This window comes from Alligator mississippiensis, chromosome 5 (genome assembly GCF_030867095.1).
Source record: "Alligator mississippiensis isolate rAllMis1 chromosome 5, rAllMis1, whole genome shotgun sequence".
In the NCBI taxonomy this organism is placed as follows: domain Eukaryota; kingdom Metazoa; phylum Chordata; order Crocodylia; family Alligatoridae; genus Alligator; species Alligator mississippiensis.
This window is the reverse complement of record NC_081828.1, coordinates 154,646,484-154,667,925: the sequence shown is the minus strand read 5'-3', so window position 1 is coordinate 154,667,925 and position 21,442 is coordinate 154,646,484.

Sequence of the window (21,442 nt, the reverse complement as noted above, 5' to 3'; positions counted from 1 at the left end):
TCTAAACCATTTCAACTGAAACCGCATGAAAAGCCTTAGCTAGGCAGTAGCACTGGGTGAGTTTCATTGTATAAGGCTCTTTGGCTTCCATTCTCATATGCAGTCAGTAAAAAGGGGATAAAAGCAGCCTCATGTCTCCATTATAGGATTGTAATATAACAAAGAGCTCAGGGATGATTACAGTTATCCCCCAGTGCAGCCAGATGTTACCAGAGTACTCCAACTTTTCATGGCTGGCAGACCGACACTGATAGGCCATAGCTAGCCATAGGGACGTCCCATCCTATCCTGCAAAATGTGCGGCCACATGGGTCCCCACAGCCAAGGGACCCCCTGCATCTGGCTGTTTGCTGCCCCCTCCCCCCACCTCTGCCACCCCCTGCCTTCTTCGCATCAGGGGGCCCCCAAACTATATTTTCCAGGGGAGCCCGAGAAATTGTAGGCCGGCCCTGGCTAGCCAGTTTAGCTCCTTGCAGGGTCCCGGCAAGGAGCTAAACTGGCTAGCTTTGGCTTGTCAGCATAGAAATAATCCCAGAACTGGGGAACTGTGACCATTTTCTTGTTGATACCTCATCCTAAGAAAAAATCTGGCTCCCAAGAAGTGAATGACATGCAAATCAGATCCTACAAAGAGAAACAAATGAGAAATAATTTTGAAAGTCAAACAATTTAAAAGGTTTATAGCCATTAGAGAGGAGGGGGAAATCTATGAGAATTGTTTGGGATGTGCTGAATTTTGCCATCTGTTATGCTATTATAATTTACTTTTTCTTTGCTCTTAACATGCTGCCTGTATGCAATGGAGAAGTGTGTCTTAATATGTAAGAGGTAGCATTCATGCTTATCCTGAACTTAAACCTTTAACTGCAGTGCACTGTTGAGTTTTCCTCTCCAGCCTGCTCTGTTCTCCAGTGCAACACAATGCTATGTTATGAAAACGACCCTTTAAAGCTGATAAAATATTTAAGACATATGTTCTAATTGTGTTATGTAAGCAAATACCAAGAGAAGCCTGACCATTAGTGAACCTGATCAGCCCAATCTCCAAGGACCTGCTTAGAGAACAATCAAGATTGGCCTTAGACACAAGCAAGCTGGGCAGTTGCCACTCAGGCAGAAAGGAGCACAGAGGTATATTCGGCAGGGGATCCAGGGATCTGAACATGCTGACACCCTACTGCAAAATTATGCAGCAGGTCAGCAGGTGTTTTTACAGGGCACTGCATTTGGCTTGACAGCAACTCGAGTTAAAAGAAACAAAAATACTTGACCTTTCATGGAGAAAGTTACGAGGGTAGAAAAAAAAAAAGAGAGAGGGAGGAAAAATGTCAGACTAGTGGAAAGCCAGAGCCTTTGGATTCTATTGATTCACAGAACAGCATTCAGCATGAGTGACCTTCATTCACCCCATCACTTCTTTTAACATTTACAAATTATCTTGATTCTTCATTGTAGGGTATCAGAACTAATTCCAGTCTAGTAAAAAGGTCTTATCCAACAGGGCTCTGTTAAAGATGCAAGTTTTTTGTGTATACATATGCACGTTTGACAGTAATGTTCAAAATCAGTTACAATGTAATTCTACCCCCACACCTGCCATTCACTGTGTTCAATATGACAGTTCTGTATCAGAACAAATGTACATACATGTGTGGGATTTTACATGCTTTGATCTAAAAATTGATATTTTGAAAAGAAATTTCAGGATTAGAAACATTCAAAATGTCCTCCTCTCCTCCCTTAAAAACAGGTTGTTTTAATCATTTGTATTGTGACCAGTCACTGGTGCCTGACAAGGAGTAAAAGATGGTCACTTCCCTTCCTGTAGGTCTACATGCCACAATGCTCAGGGACCAGAATCAATATAGCCAGGTTAGTGGGGTGTCCTCAGCGTGGCTATAAAGCATGAGTTAAGCATCATGCTAATGCAGCAGTGTGAAAGTTCAAGTCTCTAAACTAGCCGTGAATGTGTGAATGCATTGTGCCATGCAGACACACCCTTAGAACGGAGTCCTAGTAGAGTGCACTAAACTGCATGCAAAAGAGTCCAATTTTAAGTCATATCCCTATGTAATATCTGAAACCCAATCTGATTCAACTACTGACATGTTCTTTGCAAATAATTATACAGTGCTACTATCAAGCTTGAGTTTTGTGAATTAAGCTTGAATTTTGTGAAACAGCCATCCTAGCCAGTTCCAGAGAAATATATTTTGCTGTTTTTTGTTTTGGTAAAAATATTCTGTGTGCCTGATGACCCAGTGAGTTCATAGCAGCCCTACTCTTTACACTGTGATTCCATGAGATAATAAAATAAACATGCCTGCATAATGTAGCTATTCTGTGCCCTTTTCCCCTCCTGTATCCTTGCGCCTTATGACAGACCCTTTTAAGAGGCCTGTCTCAACTGCTGTGGTACATATGGCAACTGGATGTCTGTGACTGACAATGGAGGCAGTGAATGTCATTCTCCTGTAAGAAGACATCCTGTTCAAATAGCATTGTGTGTATAGGTTCCCCTCACCAACCACGGTTTTGCCAACCATGTTTCTGAGCAGCCACACTTAATATTCTATATACCATTTTGGCTACCAGGGTATACAGTTTTGAGTAACCACTGTTTTCCATGGCCGTGCATCAGCCCGTCACCTGCTATTTTTCCCATAAGCCTTTTGCCTTGCCAACCATATTTTGCCAACCATGGGAACTTTCCATGGTTGACGAGGAAAACCTGTATGCAGTTTGTCATCATCATTAATAATAAAGCTCCTGTCAGCCACCTTCTATATTGCAGGTGGAAGCATTAACAGAAAGTCCTGGGATAGTTTTACCCAAGGACATAACTTGTAGCTATGCTAATAGTGGCTACACTCTAAGTAGGGATGGCCAAAATGCCATAAACTGCAATAGTAAGCAGCTCTGGTGCTGATTCATTAGTAAAGTGATTTTCAGTCCCAATCTCTGAGCATGTTGGCTCTGTGAAGCTGACAACAGTTGCAACTTTATTTTCATTAAAGTAAGCAGATGTGACTCTGAAGCTACACTGAGTGAAGCCATCGAGTAAGATCATATATTTCTATGCTGCTATTTTTTCAGGGTAGAACTGTTCTTTTAAACACACTGGAGGAGGCTTTCAGACATCTCTTCATGTGGGCGATTTCCTCATGTCTGTGGTGTTTGACAGCTCTCAGTGACAGCTGTACAAGGTTCTCTTGTGCAATTTGCTAACTCTAGTATCATTCTAAACACATGGCCCTGATGGTACTTTGCAGAGTTTCTCAAAAATGTTACTGTTTCATTAGTGAAGTCCAAACTGAGTACAGGGAGCTTGGGAACCCTTAGAGAGGATACTGTTTGGATCAGCTGGACACCCAGAATGGCCTCTGATGTAAGAGTTCATTCTTGGATCTGAATAAGAGAAGCCCATTCAATCCAAACAGAAATCAAGCATGAACCTCCCTGTCTTGTCAACTTCCTGAAATCACGGAAGGCTTTAGGAATGAGGCAGTAACTTTTCCAGGAAGGCTCTGTTCCTAAAACGTCATATAAGAGATAGGAGCCCATCAGTGTCACAGAAAGGAATTTTCTTTTGCTAACACTATTCAGCTAATCTCAGCACCTACGAAAGCAAGCTGAGAGCTTTAAAATACAATCCATTTGAAGGGGAGTGAAACAAAAATTAAAATGGCTCAGTCCTAGTATTGGAGCCTCTTCCAAATCGGGCAAAATCCCAAGTCTGTCAAGGGGGAGAAACTGAGATTTTAAACTTGATTCTATTCCCTATCTGTGGCTTTGCTGAACTTTCACTAAAATACAATAGAGATAGTAAGAGAAAAAAACTATGACTACTTTTGCCTATATATATATATATATATATATATATATATATATTTATATGTGCCCATATATATATGGCATATCTATCTATCTATCTATATCTAAATAGAGATATAGCATATATATGTGTGTGTGTAAAAGCATATTTATATATAAATAAATAGATACAGATATGCCATATATATATATGCCATATATATATATGCCTTGCATTGGTAGCTAAAGTTAGGCAAGTGAGGTAAATGCGTAAATGTAATTATCCTCATTTTCTTAATGGCATAAGGAGACGAACAAATATGCCCTAAACTCCACAGGTAGCTATTGGTTAAGTGAGAAACAGGACCCAGGAATCCTAACAGCCGGTTTCCTTCTCTTGCTAGTACCAGAAGGCCCCATCCTGAAGGCTTTTTAGTGGGTATAACTTTCTTGCCTGAAAATGGATCAACCAGGTTCTCATCAGAACCTGTAATGGCCATCTCTAAAGAAAGATGAACTGTGAAACTTTATCCTTTGTTTCTACAAAGCAGAAGCCAAGTTTGTTCACATTAGAAAGCATTCAAATCTCTTAACACTGAGGTTAGATCTTCCTTAGATTTCATTAGAATTGTTCTAAATACTATAACAGTATTCTCCAGTTCTCTGAAATATATATTAATTTGCCCAGTCTAAGAGCCTGGAAAATGTCTCCTGATTGTGTAATCAATAAATGTTCAAAAAAATGCCATTGCTATATGGTAAAGGAAGATAAGGTGAAAATCTTCTAGTCCCATCCCCTGGACAAGCCCATACTTAAAAAAAAAAAATGACTGACTGACTGAATGCCTAACCCCGGAAATATATATTCTTTACCTAGCTCCTAAATGCATTACTCTTATTCACAATGATGCCAATGAAGCAAGTTGCAGTGAATGATGGCTGCTGAATCAGGCCCTCGCTGAGAATTTTTCTGTATTCTCCTGTCACACACTGTTTAATTTCAAACTCAGAGAAGTCAGACTTTTAAAGAGTGTACCTTTTCTTCTCCTAACAACTCCTTCAAACTCCTGTGCTTATGTAAGCATCTACTTATCAGGGGTGGAAACTTTTTCCTTGAATTATTTTAAAGATAGCCTTTGCTGTTGTTTCCTTCTAAATATATACTAAATTCTTCTTAAGGATTATTTATGTGAAATTTCTTTCCCCTTACATTTTTGAAAACATCACCTGTTTTTAGTAGCTGATTTCTGGTCTGACAAAAGAAATAGTTTGAGGAGTTCAGTCAGCACCACTTGCTAATGGAAAATCTGGTAACTGAGCCTTATTTTTTTTTAACCACAGTAAAAAATTATATTTGTTACCACTGAATTCCCATTAAATGCATTAATTACAGCAACATTTAATGAAGCAAATAAAAAAAAGACATTATGTATGAAGCACTGTGAAAAACAAGTTATGTAGCTAAGTGCACTCTCATATATTCTTAATAGAAGTTCTTACCTTCAGGTAAAAAAACCTCAATAAAATATTCTGTAATGTGCTATGGGACCTACTGTTGATTTACAATACATTACTCCTTTAGCAGTAAGCAACCTTTTCAGAATGCACAGTAAGCTTTTACGCATTTATATATAAAAAGTTTTTTTTCTTTTCACAAAGATTTATTGCATTTCCCCAGAGCATATTCATATTCTAAAAACGTCTTTGTTTTACTATGCTACGCTGATTGTTATAAAAGCAACGATAACCTTTTCAGATCCTACATTTGCAATATTAAAAATACATAAAATGTGAATCAGAAACACAAAAAAAATAGGTAGCAATCTTGCCTCCTTTATTTTGTTTTTAATATTGCAGAAATAATTTTGCAAACATTTCTTAGTCCACCTAATTATAGTTTGCTTTCTGACATCTGAAAATGTATGCTGAAGTTATCATTAAGTTTCAGTTCTAATTCCTCTAAGGAATTCTAGTTTAATAATTTTGAAAATAATTCACGTATTATCCCTGCAAGTTTTCCTCCTTCGTATGTAAATTTCAACATGCTAAGTACCCTTAAAATTTTTAATCATAGTGAAACTTAAATCATGTCCAGTACCATGAAGGTAGGCTGAAATCTTTAAATCATTATTCCCTGAAATTCCATCTCTAGTTCTTTCATGCATGTCATTAAGGAAAGCATTTAAAAAATGACTGCATTTGTCTAACATTACCTGAATTATATTCTTATTGTTCTGTGTTGGTCACATTCATTATTACACTGGTTACAGCAATTCATTTCACAATTTTTTTTAAGAGTTTGAGCATTTATTGTCCAATTTCTGTGGAACTCAAGGGTCATTTTTATGGTTAAATTCAACAGAAGCAGGGTCTGCCTCTGAAGGCAAGTGTTTGCGACTGTTACAGATATCTGCAACTTAAATGTATGTGTAAATATTTTCTAATTTGGGCACTAACTTCAGAATAACACTAAGATGTTAGAAGAAAAAACCCTCAATCCATTTCCCTTGTTCGTTTGACAGAATGTTGAATATAGTTAGTGTCTCTTTTCCTCCAAACAGTCAGTTTTCGCCCTTGTTTGTGTGGATATTTCAAACTGAAACAAGATAGGGAAATTGATTACCAAGCCAAGAAATGAATTGGAGATGGGTTTCTGAAGCAGGTGTTTCACCCTAGGAAATAACTTAAGTAATTTGATGACAGTGACTAGATAACTGTGACAAGCGTGATAGGCAATGCTTGTGACTGCAGGGACAGTTAAGGAATTATCAGAGGTATAGGACCTCATTTTGGCTATAGGGGATAATCCAGGAAATCAACTGAAGTTTGCATTAAGCATTTGCCGAGTCACTTTTCCTGTCCCTTGGCTGCCTTTTGGCAGTTCTTTACCAGTTTCTGCTAGCATAAGTGAAAGAGACTCACAGCCTCTTTCACAGCCTGAGATGTATGCCCCAGAGCTTCTTCGCAAGGAAAGAAAGCAGTGAATTCTGAAGCTGCCTTCCATTCTCTCTGTACTTTCAAACATCACTGGAAAAATTGGCTTTCGGACTGGGTCCCCTTGCTCTTGTATCTGAATTACCTGTTGGCAGCAAGCTTAGCAATGAGGGGGGCAATTCAAGTTCTCTCTCCTCTACCAACTCAGTATTTTACTCCACTTTACCTCTTTCTTCAGCTTCTTTTCCAGCCTCCGTTTATCATTCATACATGCAGAGGGTCATGCATGGCACAACATAGGACAAAATTACTTTTCTTATTTTAAATTGCAAGGTAGCAGAAAGAATCTGAGAGAGAGATTTACTGGACAGAACCAATGACTGCACAATTCGCTTCACTTCTTAGCTAGAAGGAAGTGAAAAGGAAATGAAGATCCTAGTAGTTACAGACAGAAACTATCCATTTGACTGAGCCTGTTCTCTTTTGCCTGTAAAGTACAGATCCCTGCTACAGTCTGGATAATCCTTTAAAGGGAGAGTAGACTAGGCTTTCAAAATCAAAATGGTCAGAAACACTGTCTATGACACTTTTTTCAGGTAACTGACATGCCACTCTCAGGGACTGGCAAAAGGTGGCAACTCAATTCAGTTGATAAGAATTCATGTTTAAAAGCTGGAGACGGGTCAGGTAACATTTTAAAGTTTTAAAAAATTGTCCAGGATGCATTTGCTTTTTGAGTGGCATTTGCTCTGCCTCCGAGTTTTGCTTTTGCAGTTTTAGAATGCTGCTGAAGTAGAAAAAGGAAAGACCTAAGAAAAAAAGAGACGAGGCAATGAAAGCAGCCATGCTCTGTTTCCAGAGCCCACCATGCCCTCTTGTGGTGTGTGTGTGTGTGTGTGTGTGTGTATATATATATATATATATATATATATATATATATATATATATATATATATATATATATATATATATATAGGAAGTTCAGCCACAAGCCTGCTATTTCATAATTCCATTCTTTAAAGCATACAGCATATCATGTAAAGTCTGGGTACCTGTTAGTTTCAAACACTTTCTACAGTTTTCTGTGTTATTGCCTGCCATAAAAAACTAAATTCTGTTGTCATATCTGGAACACAGGAACATTACTACCACATTACTGGGTAGCAAAATATTTCATCTTGCTAGAAGTGTCTTGTATCTTTGAATTTTGTGGCATTTTATTCCCATTCAGAAACAATTATTTAGGATGATCCTGGAATGAAGGAGTGAGTGGAATCTCTGAATGAGTTCCCGGAAGCTGAGATCTATGAAGCAATAGACAGAACAAAGGGAAAAGAACATGCTGGACAGGGAAGAAGTTTTATCAAGTGCAGCATAAGAGTCTGCTTTAGGAGTCTATCACGGAATTTATGAAATTATTTAATTATCAAAACTGGTTACTTGGAGGCTAAACTCAGCTGTAAATCTGAGTAAGACTTATCTGTATAATTAATGCTGTTTTCTAACCCATCTCCCCTACTCCCGATCTCTTGGGGGTATTGAAAACCCCCAAACATCCAAATATGTGCTGTGCATCACTGCACTGGCGCTGTGATACAAATGGCTGTTGTTCACATTTTTACCTCTATATTCCTACCACACGTTAGACTCCCATCATGCTTTTTATTCTTTTGGCTAGCAGGTAACCCATTCTGAAGATGCTGAGGGAGACTATACAAATAAACAACAATATTCACTAATAAATTCCAGTCCAAAGATAACAAAAGGAAGAAGAACAATCATTTTCATTATCGTCTCTGCCTTGCTTCATTCTGTCTGCTGTGCACCCCAATGCCCCATCTCCAATCTATTGTAACTATCACAGGAACTTCACAAATTGACAGTCTGAAATGGTTTTGTTGTGGGAAAATGCATCTATAGGCAAAACCTCCAAACTCTTTAGAGAATACCTAAAGCACATCTATAATGTACACTTGCTGTACAATAGTAATAAAGGAGAGCTCATTCTCTGATTTGCTTGTAGGTAATGCCTATTTATCATTAAGGCCCTAAACCTGGGATAAACCCATCTTGAAACCAACTTCTTAGGGGGATTCCTATTTTTATGGTGGGCACATACACATCCTAGCCTATTGTCCTACTCCAAGTGTCCAAAAAAGTTGCTGCCACCAAAGATAGTCACAGTTGTGAGGCCTTAAATAGAAGGATGTCTGTTTGCTTATTGGAATCAGAACTCTGGGTGGATATCTTTTATTAGACCAAATAGATATTTGCAAAAAAAAAGCTTTATTTGCAAGCTTCAGGCACATTCACCCTTCTTCAGGCATAGAAGAATGCAAAGATTGTAAAATTTATCCTACGTGGTAATGAAAATTCATATTTCACAGGAGAGCTGAAGGTGAGAGCTTTCCTGTGAAATATGAATTTTCATTTCCACCTGGGAGAAATGTTACAAACTTCGCATTCTCCTATGCCTGAAGAAGGGTGAGTATGCCTGAAAGCCTGCAAGTAAAAATTTAAAAAAAAAATATTTAGTTGGTCTAATAAAAAATATCACCTCTACCCAGAGTTCTGATTCCTTTTGCCTGTAGACCAATACGACTACAACCTGTATCCCTGTTTGCTTATTGTGCACCGCAGGAATCCCTCTGTAGCAGTGTCTCTGCAGGGTGTAGCATCTAAGGCCATTATCTCTCAGGATTAGGCTGAAGTTTCAGGAGTCTCAGGAATGACAGGGGCCTGACCATGCGGGACAACACAGCTGATCCCATTCCAAAGATGATGCCTGTTATAGACTAAAACTTCCCTTAAACCTAGGTACATGAGAAGTGTGCAAACAATAATTTTGGGTAAGTAGTGCAGAGAAGAAAAGATGAAGATTTTCTAAGCATGTTACAGCCTACTTAAATGCACATTAAAGCATCACCAAAAAGACACGCTTTTTAGCTAATGCACATTAAAATAAGCTAATGCACAATTTTCTAGTACCTCACAATGGAGGGCATTTATATACATACATTTTTGTGTGATCCAGCATGTCAGAGCAGACTCCAAGTCTGCTCCGCACACAAGCTAATGCACATGGAGCTGTGTTGCTTGCAGTTCTGTAAGTGGCAAAATGTGCGTCAGTGCAAAGAAAATGGCCGTGGTGCACTTTTGAACTAAAACACCTTCCATGTGTTTTAGTTCAAAAGTGGATTTACCACCATTTTCTGTATGCTGACATACATTTCATCGCTTATACAACTGCAAGCAACGCAGAGGCCGGTGCTTTTCAAAGTACCCAGTATTGTAGCGCTTACTTGTGTAAAAATGTAGGTACTAGATTTAATGCACATTAACTAAAGTACATTCATCGCACGAAATTAAGCTTAGACACAAGACTAAACAGGATCCAGGCCTATACTAAGGGGCTCTGGGCACTTAAGTAGATAGCAACTGCATTCTCACAGGAACTGGTGGATAAGAGTGGTCTCAAAATTTGTAACCTTCTTTTGCACTCAAACTTTAAAGCTGACAACTTCAAAGGTCTCCAGTAAGAACCTTGGGGAATTCATGTAATTCATTCTTTCCTGTCAACATTTTACATTGTGGGGTCATTACACTGTTCACCACAACTTGGCCAAAGCCTACTGTTTCAGTTTATTTTAATAGGGTGTTTATCTTATTAAAGTAATAACAAAGGAGGATGACTGTATTAATTACTACATCAAACTAAATTGCCACAACCCTCCCTCACCAACCCCTAAAAATGATTAGTTAGATCTGCTAAAAGCCAAACTACTGAAAGTTTCTGTTTTTTTAAGCCTTAAGATTAATGGGATCTTTTCAAGTTAAAGCTGTTGTTCTGCACTATACAAGAGGGAAGATTTAGCTTGTTTCCTAGTGGGGGGGAGGAGGGGGACTTTGGACTGAATTAATTGTTGCCCTGAACTTCTGCAGTCATGCACACCCCTGAAAAGTGGTTTTAACACGCTACTATTCCCAGTGGATAGCATATTCAACTTATTTTGCACTGGTGTAAGTGGCTAGGCAGAATCCAAGGTGATGGAATATCTAACTGTTAGGACCCAGTTCTCCTCTTATACCAGCAAAGTCAGTGGCATTACAACAATGTGAAAACTAGTAAGAGGAAAAATCACATCCTGTTGGCTTTGCCTTGCTTCCCTGTTTGCTCTCTTCCCCTCAGTCTTCCTTACAGGACCTATACTAATCAGCAGCTGGCAGAATGTTCTGAGCCTCAGACAGTGGAGGTCCACAAGTCATTACTTATTTTATAGAAGCATAATTCATTAACAATGAATTATGGATCTGGGGCACCTTCTCTTGTTGAAATCATGTATCTTGAATACAGACAGCAGTATGTTCAGCACTACAATTGTAGCACTAATTAGAACAGGAAACAGCAGGTGCAGCTGAAAAGTAGAGCGAGAACAAGAGGATGGTGTAACAGCTCTCCATTTTTAGTGCTGATTTTAATCCAGCTTGCACAGTTTAAAACAACTCAGGGCTCCTCTAAACTTTGCTGGCTGGTTAAGGTACCCGGGTATTAAGGGTGTGCGATGCTTCAGTTGCCAATGCAATTTGGAGAAGACTTGGCCCGATTCAGAGGCTGAATCATTGAATCCGAATTGAATTGGGAAACCAAAAAAACCCTCTGAATTGGTTAAGAGCCTCTGAATCAATCTGGAAAAGATTCAGGAAAAGATTCAAAGATTCAGAAGGCAGTCTTTTGGGGGAACAGAAACTGAGACAAGGGAGGGGGAGCAGGGAAAGACTAACACCTGTAGCTGGCCAGTGGCTGTGATCTTTCCCTGAGTCCCCTTCCAATCACAGTGCTCTGGGAGAGGGATGTAGAAATAACACATAAGCCTCTGTCTGCAGCCTTTCTATCTCTTTTGTGAGCTGTTTGTGCCTGAGCACCAGGATGGCCCCATGTTACAGGCTACCATCCCTGCTGGTTTAATCCCGCTGTGCCTTAACATGCACATAGTCATACATGTCATGAGTTTTGCTTGTCAGCACCTTCAGGTGCAGTTTTCCAGCAACCCCTGCACCTATATCCTTGAAACTAGGCAGGCTTCATGCCCTCAGATGGGGCTACCTCTTGTCACAACCCAGTTAATCAGTGCCCATGCCACTAGCAAGAGATACCATTCAAGTAGTCAACTAAGGGTTAAAACAAAATCCTGGCGGAGAGCTGTATATAATTTATGCCCACGTCACAAACAAGAAACGAAACTTAAGACTGGTCAGGGTGAAAGGGGATAACCCTGCCATAAATCCCTGCAATTGGTCAAGAAACAAGCGTAAGCCCCTCATCATAACCTCATACGTAACAGGCAGAAAACCTAACCCACTACCTTGTAACCTGATAGCAACCTGAGAGCACAAAGAACTGCTGCTTGCCAGAAAATTAAAGATTCCACATAACGGTTTATCATTGGGTATCTCCGTCAAACACCTCTGTCTATAAATAGTTTAGCAACTTCCGCCCAGGTGGAGAACCCCGGAAAAATCTCTGAGGAGAGACCTGAGTCTATCACCAGAGTAGATTGACGGTCTGATCAGCTGTCAATCTCTTCCCGTTATAGTTAATTTTGACATAGTAAAGCCCTGCAGGCTCGATACCATTCTCGGCGCACTTCGTTCGTCATTGCTTGATATCGTAACCCAACCTTATTCGCTCAACTATAATCGATGCAACTGTAACAAAACAAAGGCTCAGCCTGCGTCGCACGTTACTATCTGGGCGACGTAAGTAAACAATCTCCTGTAACCAACACGCGTCTGTGCCTGGTTAATTTCACCCCATCCATCACTACCCACCTGTCAGGTGAAAGTTTTACTGCTCCGGGGGAGGGGGGGGGGGGTCAGCAAGCGGCTGCCGGCAGCTGCTCTGATTCTCCAACACCTCTCTATCCATATATGCCAAAAAATGACAAAGTTATAGGTATTTCAATGATTTCCCATTATAGTCTATGGCCAAATCTCCGAATCTTTCCGAATCAGCGCTGAATCTTCTGAAGTCAATTCAGCCGAATCAATTTTGGACAGTGATCTGAATCTCTGAATCAAATCACTGTCATCCAAATCAGCCAATCAACCACTATCGTCTGAATATGAATTGAATACTTTCCTATTTGCACAGGCCTGCCAGGTATCATTGTGTCTGCTAAAGCAAGGTACAATCATGCACTGAACACATTCCAGTTCCTGCCTTTGTCTTGCCACTACCATGGCCAAGAGCAGGGCTGTCCAACTCCTAAGAGGCCAGGAGCCACACTCTAAGCAGGCTACATCAGGCCATTTGGCATGTGCAGGCAGCACCCTCCCACTGCTACATTATATATGGGTGGCTCCCTCTCCCCCAGCACAGGCACAGAAAGTAGATGCTGGAAGAGAAGCCCAGAGACCCTGGGTGCTACTGAAGCTAGACCAATAATGATGGCAGGGTGGGAGCCTATGGACCACAAATTACCCCTTCATGGGCCACAGGCAAACCACTGGTAACCAATGGAGCAGCAATAGCCTAGAGACTGGGTGACACAGGAGCACAGCCAGAGCAACACTAGCTGGAGAATTTCCTACAATGAGGCAAATTCTGAGCTAAGGAGATCCACTTCCTTCTGGTTTCAAAGTACCAAGAGTGCAAAGGTTCTCAAAATAGCAAAGAATCTGGCCCTATGTCCTCTCAGTGTCTCTCCATTCTTCATGAAGTTTCAGTGAACAGGATATGTTATCTGTCACATTTATTTGAGACTATATAACTTTATTATAGACATTATAACCAGAGAGATGTTATATTTTCTTGGGGAAAACGCCTCTTGGGTTTAGCTGCAGGTAATAGTGACAGGATTGTGGTTATCCCACTATTCATGCCAGCTCTCCCAAGAAGGATCTTCATGACACAGGTGCCAAGAAAAGGAATAGTAAGTGTTGCTATATGAGTAACACCCTCAGAATTCTCACTGTATTCAATTAAAGGGATTTGGAGTTTAGCATTTTGAGTGTGATGGTTATTCTCTCTGGGCCAAGTTCTCTCCTTGGATGTTTCCATGTGGCTCCCATTACCTTCAATTGGAGCCTTATGCAGGCATCCAAGAGCAGAATCTGGCCTACAAAAAAGAATCAGTGCTTCAGTTACATGCAGGCAGAAGCATTTGGTACCTCTCATGTGGGTTTTTATTCCTGAATGGAAAAGTCTGAGGAGAGCAATAGGCTTTCTGTTGTTCCCTTCTGATTTAAGGTATGACTACATCTTGTACATTCCAACACTCATGAGCCATTGTTGAGTTAACCTAACGGAGAGAAATTATAGCTGAGGGGTGTGAGAATGTGGCCAGGCCTCATTCTCTCCCTTCATGTATGTTGCTATTTACAAGACTATAGAGTTTAGGTATTTAGTGAAAATGCTGACCCACCATGCCTGAACCCCAGCAATTACAATATTACACCATGTAAGAGGGTATGTTTGCATTTAAGAAATTGTTTCAAAGCCAAATATGGGAAAGATAATACATAACAAAATAGTAAACTATATGACATGTTTATAGTTTTAATGTTAAAGTGTTTTCATATTTTGCTCTGCTTTCTCTTTTAAGGGAAGAGAGAAATCTGCAACAGTATACCATTCAAACATAATTTTAATGTTCTTATATGTCCTTAATTATGTCAGCAAGAAAACCTATTGGTGCTTGCTTCCAAAAGATATAAATATCTCCTTATATTATACCTTATCAAAGGCCTAGATTTAATGGATTTTTTTTTTATACTGGAGACAGAGACTTGTAGTTAGGGAACTAAACTGGACATTTGGATTCTATTCTGGGGGCTATTACAGACTTCCTGCATAACCCCATGTGTTAATCTGAGCCCATCTGTAAAACATAGCTACTAACAACTTTGTCTTGTATATTTAGACTGTAAACCCTTGAGGGCAGGGACAGAATAAGGGTCCATATAGGACTTTATTCTGAAACATAAGTGCCTTTTTTCCTAGCCTGACTTAATCCACTTCCAAAATGGATTATGTTAAACTCAGAGAAAGACATGCACATTCCAGAACAAGCATGTCCACACAAAAGCTTGTATCAAAATAACTTTTTATTGATTGACTTCAGTAAATCTCCAAGTGTAGACAAGTCTACAGCTTTGCAAGGAAAAGGAAGAGAATTTAAAACAATTCTTTGTGGTCAATAATTCAAACTTTCCCCCATATATTCTTTATTTGTTTTGGGACAGGGAATTATTTCTGTTGAAAACTTTGTGACCTTCCAAAGGCAGTAAAGAAAAGGACTTGATTTTACAAAATCACAAAAATTAAAGCTCTTTAGTAATCCACTGTGGTCCTATTCCCTATGGTCATATTTTACATTTTCTCAAAGGCCAAATTGTGACCTTGAACAGTAATATACAGTTCTCACTGCTGTCAATGGAAATTCCATGCACAGACCAGGGTGGCAAATTGCCCTGCATACTTACAGTAGAAATTGGTGGTGAGATGAAAGTTTTTAAGAGTCTAATTCTTATGCGAGTGATTGATTTTGAGTATTGAATATTTAAATGGGCTAGAGATCTCATCTGATGATTTCTTGAAGTTAAAATAGGTCATCTTAGAATTCAGAGTACCCTGTCAGAGAATTTTCTAATTCACTCAAGCTCTCTGGAGTCGTTAATTATACATTTTTAACGACTGGTCTAGGGACATACTTGAGTTCCTTTTAGGTAGGCAGAGAAATTCAGCGCAAATTATTCTACTTGCACTCCAAGCAAATTAATAAGTTAAATGCAGGTTTCCTTAGGTTAACACTCTTCACCTGTGATAATCGCAGGTAATTATTTTGCCCACCAGTCTGGGCACTCCCAGGAAAAGGTTTTTCCCCATGGTTCAGCAAAATTTGGCATATGAGCTTCACACTGGGAATTTAGATCTTTCATTAGTAAGTTGTATTGCGGTGACTGCTGATTCACCACATTTGAATATTAATCAGAAATAGTAGTAATGGTAGGCAAGAATGCCAACATTATTATTTAAAGAGGAAATGGTTATTAGCCTGACCACTTTAGCCCTAAACTTGAGAGAGAAATGAGTCTGTAATGAGAAACGAGTTGATTTTTATTGCAGCAGGATTATTTACAATGTTTCAAGATTGGTAGTTACCACCCAAGGCATGTTTGAAGAAGGACTTGGTTAGGGGTGGGGAATGGGAGGGAAGAGATAGCTGCAAATTAAAATCCTAAATGTAGTACCACCAAGTTTGATGAAATCCAAAGCCTCATATCCATCTGTTGTTACCCATATATCATGAATAGGAATCCCACTGGACCAAAAATCACCAAGCTAGATTTGGTGTTTCTTAGACACTTTGCCCAAATTAATGTTCTGATTAGTGAATGCTTTAGAAGTTGGCAGCCAGAATACCACAGGGGTTTGACATTCAAAAGAAGTTTATACTCACTGAGCAACAGTGAGCATGATTCACCTTTTCTCACTCCTTAATGAGTACAGTAAGCCACATACAACGATGCCCAAACATTTTCATACTTTTCAGAATTGGTACTTCAGACATTTGTGACTAATGTTCTAGACTCCCAACTCCCTACTTGAGTGCTGAATTTCTTCTACTGGACTTGGACATGTTATCTATCCCATTATGCAGGCCCTAAACTACACCATAGTTTGGTCTACATTAGGTGTGTCTACGTGTTCATTAATGTGCTTTAGGTATTGTGCATTAAGTCTAGTACCTCCATAATGAGGTACTAGAAAAATGCACATTAGCCTATTTTAATGTGCATTCGTTAAAGAGCATGGGTGCCTGTATATGAGCAGGGAGGCTGCTCTGATGTGCTGTAATTCCAGCACATCAGAGCAGACTCGATTACTCAAGTCTGCTGGAACATGGCAATTACTGCACTCCAGCAGGCTCCTGCTTCTTATGTATCAGCATCCCCATGTTTCAAAATGATGCTGGGGGTGCTTTATCTAAAGCTCGTTCAACAATACATTTTGAAGCATGGGGACGATGATACATGAGATGCTCTGGGTGCTTTAATTAGAGAAGCTCTCAGAGCTGCTCTAATTAAAGCCCCTTCCCCTGCCCCTGAGCATGTGTATAAATGCCCTATGATTTTTCTGTGGTGCTTTAATGCCCATTAAAATAGGCTAATGCACATTAAAGTGCGTGTGTAGACACACCCATTATATTATATACATGCAAAAAATGTACACTAGAGTCTGTTATACAGGAATGGAAATGATGGCTTTGCTATTCTTTGGTCAATGTTTTAGGACAGGGGTTGTTGACTTAAGATCTATGGGCCACATCTGGCCTAAAAGCCCAGGCATCATCAGCAATTTGGTGGCAAGACGATTTAGGTCAAAAGTCAGTAATCAGGTCACAGTTGCATCAATTTGGCAATTCAGGACATGTCAGCAGCAATTTGGTGGCAGGGAAGTGGCAATGGTCTTCTAGCTGTACTGTATCAGCCCAACATTCCTAAAAGGCTGCTGGTCACTGTTTCTGCATGCTAAACTTGTACATTTGACCAAACAGTCTGGGAAGTGCATATTCAGGTACATGTGCTGAGGAACAAATCCTCAGCACATATTTGTGCCGTTGCTATTTGAGCATGCGCCTGAATGTGTGGATACACTCATGGTGTTTTAGGGAGACTGATAGAAAGTGCTTCAGCACCATCTAATAATATTTAATAACTGTTATTAAGTGCAAATACTAAAAATGCAAACTGTTACTCATAGACAAACTCATGGTTGTGTCATATGTCTTATAAGGACTGTTTGAAGCCTAATTTAAGAAGCCATCAGACAATGACATTACTTTTAGTGGGTGTGGTAATATTTACTTCACTACTGCAAGTTACTTTTTTGGGCACTGTTATATTAGCTAATCATTACCAGGTTTGCCCTTAGGAAATTTTGTTTAGCAAACCAAAAATATATCTCTTTTTAATATGAAACAGTTGACATGAAGGATTATGGATGTAAAATCACTTTTTCAGAGGAGGAGCTGGAATGTGAGAGGCTCCCAAAAAATCCATATTCCTGTTGCATCTGTTGTGCCAGCTACACAAAAGCAAGAAGGCCAGAAACTGCTTCCAGTTAGACCAATGGGAGTTTTGCCATGGACAGCAGTGGGAGAAGAATTGACATAGACAGGAAGCTAAATAGTCTGCTGTTACTAGGGCACAGAGGGAATAAGAGCATTTGAAACATGCTGGTGGTAAAAACTGTATCCACTTTATTTTCAGATTTTGCCACCCACAACAGTCATTTACCAGAAGTGATTGATCTGAATGCTCCACAGCTGTTACAGAACAGTGTTGGAATTTAAATGCTAAGAGAACTAATATGCATGGTGCATGACTGTTCATTTGCTCCATCTCAGTGAGAACTACCAGGAGTAGTTCTTTCCTGAATGACTCAGGTTCTGCTCTGGCAATTTGCTCTTGGACCTTCCAACACTGCTGAAGACTGAGGGAAAATACAGCAGGATTCTTTCTTACCCAGTTTCATTAGCACAACAAATCCAGCATTCAGCTAAAGTTTTGCATTTCATCTTGGTTACATAGATGAACAGTCACCGGAAGACAGATTTCCTAAAGACCTGCAACAAGCAAAGGGTTTTTGCTTTGGTCCCCAAAGCAATACTTTTCTTTATAGTGAGGCAGAAGGTAAGGCAGGGTGACACAGCTAAGGGCACTTGTACACATGACAGTCATCATGATGTACACATGACAAAAATGTCATGTGTGGCTTAATGGCATCACACATTACACATGCGCCAGTTTGGGGGGTTTTAGAGGAGTTTGCATTGTTGCAAACTAAACTACATGTGTATGTAGTTTAGTCTGCAATAACGCATTGCAGCTGGCAGCTTACCCCCCAGTGGCGAGAGAGACAGGCAGTCTCTGCAGAAAAAAAGAATCGCTCCTGGCTTCTTCTGTTTTCAGCAGGTGCCTGCTGAAGGCAGAAGTGGCGAGAGGCCTGATTTTTTTTTTCTGCAGAGCCTGCCAACCTCTCCCACAGCTGGGGGGTGAGCTGCCTGCAGGGAGAGCAGCCCCTGAGCTGCAGAGCGGCCCAGTCCTTCCCTCCACAGTGGCAGTGCCTCCTGGAGCTGTCAGAGCAGGCTGCTCATGGGTCAGGTGCTGCCCCAGCTCTGAGGCAGCACCCAGCCTGATCCAACTGTTCCCTGAGCCTGCCTGCTGGAAGCTTGCTGAGTGTTGCTCCTTGGGTGGGCTTGGGGAACAGTCAGATTGGGCCTGGTGCTGCCTCTAAGCTGGGGCTGCGCAGCCCACTGGCAGCTCGCCCCCGGCCACGGGCAGGCTCCAGCTCCAACCAAAAAAAAAAAGTGATTAGGCCCCTCACCATAACATGATGGAAAAATTTAACTGTCAGTTTTCAATTAAAAACCCACTGTTTCAATTTAGGGGGCATAGAATAAAACCTTGAGGACTAAACCCCTGTCACTATATACAAGTGCCCTAAGAGACTAACTGGTTCAGAGTTGCAAAAGCTTCTGTAGACAACAACCTATTTCATCAGATGCTAGAGGGACTGATTCTCTATAGTAAAACCCAAATCTTATATTTTGCATGACCAGTTGGCTTAACCAAGAAAAGAACTAGAGTAGGCACTTGAAAGGTTTCTCCAGATTTTATATCTCTAATTATATGATAGTGTAACCATTCTGCTGGGTATTGGTTGGCAGCAACAAGGGCCGAGTTCAATTTTGGAATACTAAATACATTTTACCTTGGCTTGAGCCCCCACCCAGACCACCTGGGAAACACTAAATGAATTACTAGGGTGGTCCCACATAAATAAAAACCCCTCCTCGCGAGCAGTGTAAACACAAAAGACAGATTTATTACAGAAAACAGGAAAAACACCAAATGCAATTTAAAATGCTCCTAACTACAAGGCATAGTCTACAGGTTGCACTGTGCCAGGGGAAGCTGCTAGAGAGCATGAGTCCCTCTGCGGTGCAAGAGGCTCCTCATCACTCTTGGAGGAATGGTAGCATGCCAATCTTTGCTCCAAAGGAAAGTCTGTATGTATGTATGGGGAGCATCTGTGGCTCCAGACCGCATTCACACACCCCAAAACTTCTGGGCTGGATTATATGGCCTGCTAAAATGAAACTGCAAGAAAAACTCCACAAGGAGTCAGGCTGCTTAATGGCTACAGCTGGCCCAAGCACACAGCTTGACTAGAGCAAAGGAACATCAAAAGAAACAAGGGGAAAGACCAGACCTACCCTCTAGGCCTGGGCTACAGGTAGTTTGGGTCACCGCTCCATTGGGAGCAGAAAGTTGCAAACCTCAACCTTGGCCCAAAACTGACAGGATTAGAAACTCCCAGGTTTCAACCCTGTTTAAACTGCCAGGCCTAACTCCTGGCAAGCCAACCGAAGGAACCGATACTCTTTTCCCCCCAGTATTAATCCCTTAAAACCCAAAAGAACAAAAGGAAAAAAAATGCAGCAGAGACGAGTCCTAGACACTAAGACAATTCTCCCTCTCTCTCCCCTCTACCTGAGCTTCTCTTTTCGCTATCTGCAAACTCCTTCTCCAGTGGAGGAGACTTCATTCTTCAGCAGCCCCTAGCAGCTTCTCTCCCTCCAAATCAGCCTAGCTCTTTGTTCCTTGTCCAGTCGGAGAGCACCACACTCCAGTTCCTCTCCCAACCAATCAACCTGAAGAAGCCCCCTGGCTTCCCCTGGACAATGAGGCCAGAGGGTTTTACATATTCCCTCAGATACAAGCCCCAGCTTACCACGTGCTGAGCACATGGCCAAAACACAGGGTCCATCTTGACCACAAAAAACATAATATACAACCCAAGGGTGTGTGGGTGCTACAATAGTATTTTGCACTTTTGGCCTCAAAATGCTTTTGATTGCATTTTCTTATACCCAGTTTACAGATGTGAAGGTTTAATGAGCTCACATAAAACAAAGCAAGCTAGCAATATAAACAGGAATAGAACCTAGAAGGGTGAACCTGAGCTGAAAAGTACCACTATGTTAGCTAAATAGGGTTAACAGAGACCCATGGAGTAGATTGTAAAGATATGTTTAAGACACATGAACAAAACTTTTGCTAAATCAATGTTCTCACATTCTATTACACAGAAGCAACACTAAATACACACTTCCTTGAATCCTAGGGTTTTCCTTCCTAAGACATTGAAACATAGTGGCTGAAGGAATCTGTAGAAACTCCAGTGAGACTGCTCACATGAGTAAGGTTTTACTGAATTTAGCCCATTAGATTAGAAGCTTCCCAGGTAGGGGCAACATTTTTTTTGCTTTGTCAGGAAATAAAGTGCATACATAACAGGGCAAATGATAATTACTTGCTTTAACAACAAGAATAAATAAGAATTTTGGGAAAAGATTCAGGCTGTCACTCCAAGCTGTCTGAAATACTCAACCTTCAGAAGAAAGACAGTAATATGAATACACCATCTTGCCAACATACTTCACTGCTGACCCACATAAACAGAGCTCCCAATTCATGGTTAGGAACAATGTTCAGGTCCACAAGAGTGCAAAATGCTTCAAAAACAGGTTGGTAATGTTATACTCCTCAGCACTCTTGTGTAAATGATGACAACAAGATGCAGATTAACAGCAAAAAAAGCCTCAAGTCCCTGTAACCACAAGAT